Below are 6805 nucleotides of genomic sequence, written 5' to 3'. Positions count from 1 at the left end.
GCCGCTTCCTAGACGGCTCCGCTCCGACCGCGTCCTCGCACTTCCGCCACCGCCACTGTCCGGCCCCCGCCTGACAGGCCAGCTGCCGATTCGCACTCCACCCCCTCGCTCCGGCCTAACTCCCCTCCCGGAACGAGGTCCCGCCGGCGCGTGGATTCTTTCAGCGCACCTGTCGCCTCCGCCTCTCAGGAAGAGGCAGCAGACCTGTCCCAGACGTTCGCGGGGGGGTCAGGCGGCCGCCGCGGCCACCTTTCCATCGCTAGGACCCCGGCAAGCCACGGAGCAGGGGACCTTCGGGGCCGGAAGTTGTCGCGCCTAGAACTGGGCAACCCTAGAGGCCCGGAAGCCGCTGTGCGTGCGGCGACACCCGGAGGGCCGGGGTGTTGCCGGGTTTTCCGCCTTTGGAGTCTCTAGTTCTCGCTAATTTAATTCGTTCCTAAGCTGCAGCCTAGTCCCTCGAGGGCGGACCAGTGGCTGCGTTCGCGTCACAGTCCCGTTGCCCTGGAAATGGATGGAGCCTCCGCGCCTAACCCCTGCTGGAATAACCCTCCTGGAAATCGGTGGTGGACCTATGGCTCTGTGGGGGACTCCCTAACTTTTCGCTTTCTATAGTGTTCTCTGAACACGTGATCACACTGCTTGACTCTGGGAATCCAAAGACGAATGAGGCACACACTCCCTGTTTTCAAGTTGCAGACAGTTTTGTAGGGCCGGTGTATAGCTTACACAAGACCGTATGTTACGATCCTAATAGAGGGGTCACAAACTCAAATATCCATAGGAGCCAGCCAGATACTTAGATGAATGTAAAAGTGCAAGCATGCTTCCCAACCACATACTCCCTATCCCTCGTACCCCTGCTTTCTTTCTCTGTAGCATTTATCACTTTCTAATAATTTACGTAATTACTATGTTTTCTGTCTCTCCTCTTTAGAATACAAACTCCGTTACCAGTTTTGTTGACTGCATTATCCCCAGCATCCAATACAGTGTCTGGCAAGTAATGGGTGCTCAATAAGTACTTTTCGAATGTAATTGTGACTATCCAACTGAGCAGTACATATCTAAAGATGGCAGCTGCTAGTAAACTTTAGCCATTTGTTGCAGTGTGGGCCCCACTAGAACTTAAATGATTTTAAAATGTTTAGAATTACTTTCACATTTTAACAATGGGTCAAACAAAACCATTTTACAACCTTTAGTATAAAGAAGATGTATAGAAGAGTGAACCCTTGCACATGGAATACTTCAGAACAGTGGTTGCATATACTATAAAGATAGGTGCACAAATAAACATTTGTGCTGGTTTTCAAAAACTGAACTTAGGATATTAAAGATATGTTTGGAGACTCTGTAGATGGATTTGTCTGGGATTAAGACTTAGGGTTGGAAGGGAAAACTAGGTAAAGAGGAAATAGATTGGTAAGAGCCTTAAAGAAGCTAAGATTTTAATTTTAGCATATAAGACACTAAATACTCATTTAATGATTTTGAGCAGCAGAGTAACATGCGAAAAAGAGTTCCTGGATAGTAATCTGACATCAGCATGCATGATGTATTTGAAGAAGCAGACCCTGGCACAACAGTTTCGGAGGCTATGGCAGCACTTGAAAGCCATTAGAAGAGGTACTGTAGAGGAGCTCGTGTTGAGACAGGAAGGAGCACAGGGCTGAGGATTAGCTGTGGAAAGCATTAACATTTTAAAGACAGTCCTCGGCATCTTTAAGAGCAAGCATTCCCAAGAATCTATAGGTATTTATCTTTCTCTGGGTGTCCTCAGTCTCTTCGTGAGTTCCTCCAATTAACAAATTTCCTAATGGTCACTAAGAGCCAGACTCTGTGTTAGAAACGAGAGGATACAAAGATTGTCTGTTGCTACTTCACCTAATGAAGTTATTGGGGAATTAAAAGATATGTTAGTGACTGCTCACAAATTCTGCTGTGTAAAGAAATGCAACTTTTTCATTTTTCTGTAATGCAACCTCTTTTGCGGCCCCTAACAGGGGCTCCCTGATAACAGAAAATGATCTTATCAATTTCAGTTCAATTCAGTTCTTTAGTTTTCTTGGTTATTTTGGGTTTACGCTCAACAAATATATAATATCCTGACTTCAGACCACTTTCCCTGAGCATATACCAAGATCCATCCCCAGCCATGTGTGTTCTTCCAGTTCTGCCAGTAAATGTTTGGTGAAGAATCCTTTTTCTTTCAAAACAGGGACAGTGCTTCCCCAGTAAGACCATAATGAGAGCTGACCCTAGTTACTGGTCTAGAAACACTGGAGATGGTTGTGGCAAATCTCAAGAAGGGAATCTAACATCTTGGAAGGCATCTTCATAAGGTGAGACTTCTGTGTGGTCTTCAAAACGAGGTCACTATTCTGTAGCAAGGGTGAGTGTCTATAGTCCAGAGGACTGAGGTAAATCTATCCACTAAAAATTCTCAAGAGTATCCACCCAGGTATCTCCATCCTAGGTCTTAGGGTGTCAGGGTCTCAGTCTTCTCCCTTCGGAGCCCTGACTTTAATTTAGGAGATATGCGGTGAGTTTCTGAATTCAACCTTCTTCTAAATTCTGTAACTCTCAGAGTCAGGTCCTGAGTTTAATTTTTTTTTTTTAAAACTATCATCTGTCCCTCTGGCTATAGTAAATAAAGCACTCTCATCCCCCCTCCTCATTTTTGTCTTTGTGTTTCAGTTGGATAATCTCTCCCTCTTTCTCTGATGAATGGTATATTCTTTTCCATGAATTTCCAAAGCATTTTGTTTGTGTTATTTTTTAAAATAATTTTTTTTATTTTGGAATAATTTTAAATTTACAAAAAAGTTACAAAGATAGTATAGAGAGTTCTCATTTACCCCTCATCCTGTTTCTCCTATTGTTAAGATCTTATGGTTCCATGATACGTTTGTCAAAACTAAGAAACCAACATTGGCTCATTGCCATTAACTAAACTCCAAACTTTATTTGTACTTTACCAATGTTTACATTAATGTCCTCTTTTTTTCCCCAGGTATGTCAGGGTTCCCCAAGACCATCCCAATTTCAAAGACTTGCCAGGACTCAAGAGTCCACATGTAGTCATCCTCATGATGATGATTTATTACAGTGAAAGGATTAAAAAACAAAATCAGCAAAGAGAAATGGTACATGGGGTGAAGCTCATTGCAGATTCAATGCCTAGGATTTTTATTAGGGCTAGTCACACAGGCACCCTCTAGCTAACATGCACCCAAATTTCTAGACTCTCAGAAGGAAAGCAGGTGTTCTGCATAAACCGTGTTGTTTCTATAGTTTAGGTGCCATGAGTCATTCTTATAAGGGAATTGTGGGAGTTCTCCCAAAAATCTAAGCTCCCAGACACTAGTCAAGGACCAACCTTGCAAGCAGACCTTTTATAAGGATAGCAATCTCAAGACTGCAATATTATCTCTTTTCTGCATACCAAGGTACCACATATCATTTAGTGGCCATGCCTCCCTAGTTGTCTCTGGTTTGTGGCAATTTATTAGTCTTGTTTTTCATGACCTTGATAGCCTTGAGGAGTGCTGATCAGATATCCTGCAGAGTGTCCCCGAATTGAAGTTTGTCTCATGTCTTTTTTGTGCTTAAATAGGCATTACAGGGTTTTGGAAAGAATACCTCTGAGGTGAGGTATCCTCATCACATTATTGTAGGGGGTACCTGATGTCCACGTGATTTCTGGTGATGGTAACTGTTCAGCACTTGGTAAATGTACCAGCTGCCAAGTTCTTCCGCTTTATAGTTAATAGTTTTCTCTTTCCATACTCTATTCTTAGGAAGCAGGTTACTGATGGGGTACTGGGTGGCTCAGTCGGTTAAGCATTCGACTTCGGCTCATGTCATAATCTTGCAGTTCATGAGTTGAAGCCCCACATTCAAGCCTTGCCTAGGGCTCTGTGCTGACAGCTCAGAGCCTGGAGCCTGCTTCCGATTCTGTGTCTCCCTTCCTCTCTCTCTCTCTCTCTCTCTCTCTCTCTCTCTCTCTCTCAAAAATAAATAAACCTTAAAAAACATTTTTTAAATTTAAATTTAAAGGAAGCAGGTTACTGAGTCTAGCCCATCCTTAAAGGGAAGAGAGGGAATTAAGCTTTACTTTCTATAAAGGTGAATATCTAAATATATTATTAGAATTCTCCTGTAAGGAAAATTTGTCTCTTTTCTCCTATATATGTATTTATTAAATTGTTTAATTATGTCCAGGATGAACTCATGTATTTTATAGTTTGAGTTGAAATCCAATAATATGTTTTGTTATTATTGTTGCTGTCTTGTTTGGTTTTGCTCAAATTGTTCCAGCTTTGGTCACTGGGGGCTCTTCTTTTTTTTTTTTTTTAATTTTTTTTTTTAACGTTTATTTTTGAGACAGAGAGAGACAGAGCATGAACGGGGGAGGGGCAGAGAGAGAGGGAGACACAGAACCGAAGGCAGGCTCCAGGCTCTGAGCCATCAGCCCAGAGCGTGATGCGGGGCTCGAACTCACGGTCCACGAGATCGTGACCTGAGCTGAAGTCGGACGTTTAACCGACTGAGCCACCCAGGCGCCCCACTGGGGGCTCTTCTAAATGACTTCTAAGTCCCCCCCATTTTTTTTTTTGAGAATTTCTTTACTTTCTGGTACTACAATGCTTCAGGCTCATCTTGTATTTTCTCTGCCTCAGTCTTAGATGCAACCATTTCTCAAAGGAACCCAGGTTCTGAAAGTCTCTTTAAAGGCTGCCATAGATGATTTCTAGCCTTTATGATATGCTTTGAGTAGATAGCTGGCTAACCTGAGCTTGTCATTTCCTGCAGCACATTAATAGCAATTAATAATAATCAACCAACTCCACAGTACTTATAATTGTCTTCATCTTTCTCAACTGCTAGTTAGAGCTATTATAAAACCAGTGCATGCCCTTCACCTATGCTTAACCCCAATTTACCATGGTCTTAGTAATTGTGATGGTACAGAGATAGTTCTCAAATTTGGCATCCATCAGAACCAGCTGGTGGGGGTTGTTAAAAACACAAATTACTGGACCCTACCTCATAGTTTCTGATTTAGTAAGTCTTTTGTGGAGCACAACCTAACCCCTAAGCAGACAAATATAAAACCCTCCCGCTACAGACCTATTTTCTTCAGTTTCTTTTACTTAGCATATCATGTCTGGCTTTCAGCCAATAATTACAAGGTGTACTGAAAGACAAAACCAACACAAAACAGTAGAAAGAGCAAGCATTAGAACCAGACTCAGACATGGCAGGGATGTTAGACATTTCTTAAACTCACAGATTCTTCAGCCATGTCCAGGCTATTGATGACCCCATTAAAAACATTATTTTCTGTACAGTATTTTCGATATTTAGTATTTCCTTTTGATTCTTTCTTCGGGTTTCTGTTTCTTTGCTAATATTACCCATCTGTTCTTTTTTTTAATTATAGTTGACATATAATATTATATTAGTTTTAAGTGTACAACACAGTGATTTGACAATTACATTTGACCTTTGAATAACATGGGGCTTAGGGATGCTGACACGCTGCAGAGTCAAAAGTCCACATATAACTTTTGACTCCCTAAAAACTTAACTACTAATTGCATTCTGTTGACCAAGGCCTTACCAACAACATAAACAGTTGATTAACACATATTTGGTATTTTATATATACATTATGTGTTGTATTCTTACAATAAAACCAGAGAAAAGAAAATACTATTAATAAAATCATAAAGAAAAGAAAATATCTTTACACTTCTGTACTGTAAAAAAAATCTGCATGTAAGTGGACCCATGCAGTTCAACTCATGTTGTTCAAGGGTCAACTATATATCCATTACAAAATGCTCACCACTGTTAAGTGTAGTTACCATCTGATTTACCCATCTGCTCTTGCATGACAACTCAGAGCCTGGAGCCTGCTCCATTAGCACCTTTACATATTAATATAGTTAATTTAAATCCTGGTATGATAATTCTAATATCTCTGCCATATCTGGGTTTAGTTCTTTTAAAAAAAAATATTTATCTTGGGGGGGTGGGAGGGGCAGAGAAAGAGAAGAAAGAGAGAATACCAAGCAGTCTCCACACCATCATGTGGAGCCCGATGCAGGGCTCAATCTCGGGAACTGTGAGATCATGACCGGAAGCAAAATCAAGAGTCAGACACTTAACCCACTGAGCCACTCAGGTGCCCCTGAGTTTAGTTCTGATGCCTATTTATCTGGTTAAGGGTTAGGCTGTGTTTATTGTTTGCTGTAACTGTAGGTGTCAGAGACTAACTTTCTTCTGATATGCTTGTTTTTGTCTCCCCTGTTGTCTTTGGGTTGGTTCCTGAGAGACTTTTTTAAAGCATTTATTTAAGTGTAATTGACATACATTATATTGGTTTCAGGTATACAACATAATTATTCGAATTTGTGTACATTGCAAAATAATCACCACAATAAATCTAGTTAACATCTGTCAGCATACAAAGTTACATATTTTTTCTTGTGATGAGAAATATTTTGAGATTTACTTTTTTTGCAGTTTTTAAATTTACAATACAATATTATTGATTATAGTCATCATGCCATATATATATATATATATATATATATATATATCCATGACTTACTTATTTTATAACTGAAATTTTATACCTCTTGATCCCTTTCACCTATTCTGCCTGCCCCCTACAACTATCAATTTTCCTTTTTTTTTAGAGTAATATTTGATTTTAATTTTTACTTATTTTTCTTTTTCCCCCTTTTTTTTAAATTTAAGTTTTAGTTAGTTAACATACAGTGTAATATTGGTT

The sequence above is a fragment of the Lynx rufus genome, unplaced genomic scaffold, assembly GCF_022079265.1.
Source record: "Lynx rufus isolate CCGP_SWC_20201006 ecotype Redwood Valley unplaced genomic scaffold, mLynRuf1.p SCAF_2, whole genome shotgun sequence".
In the NCBI taxonomy this organism is placed as follows: domain Eukaryota; kingdom Metazoa; phylum Chordata; class Mammalia; order Carnivora; family Felidae; genus Lynx; species Lynx rufus.
The sequence above is the reverse complement of the archived record's forward strand: the minus strand, read 5'-3'. Positions refer to the sequence as shown.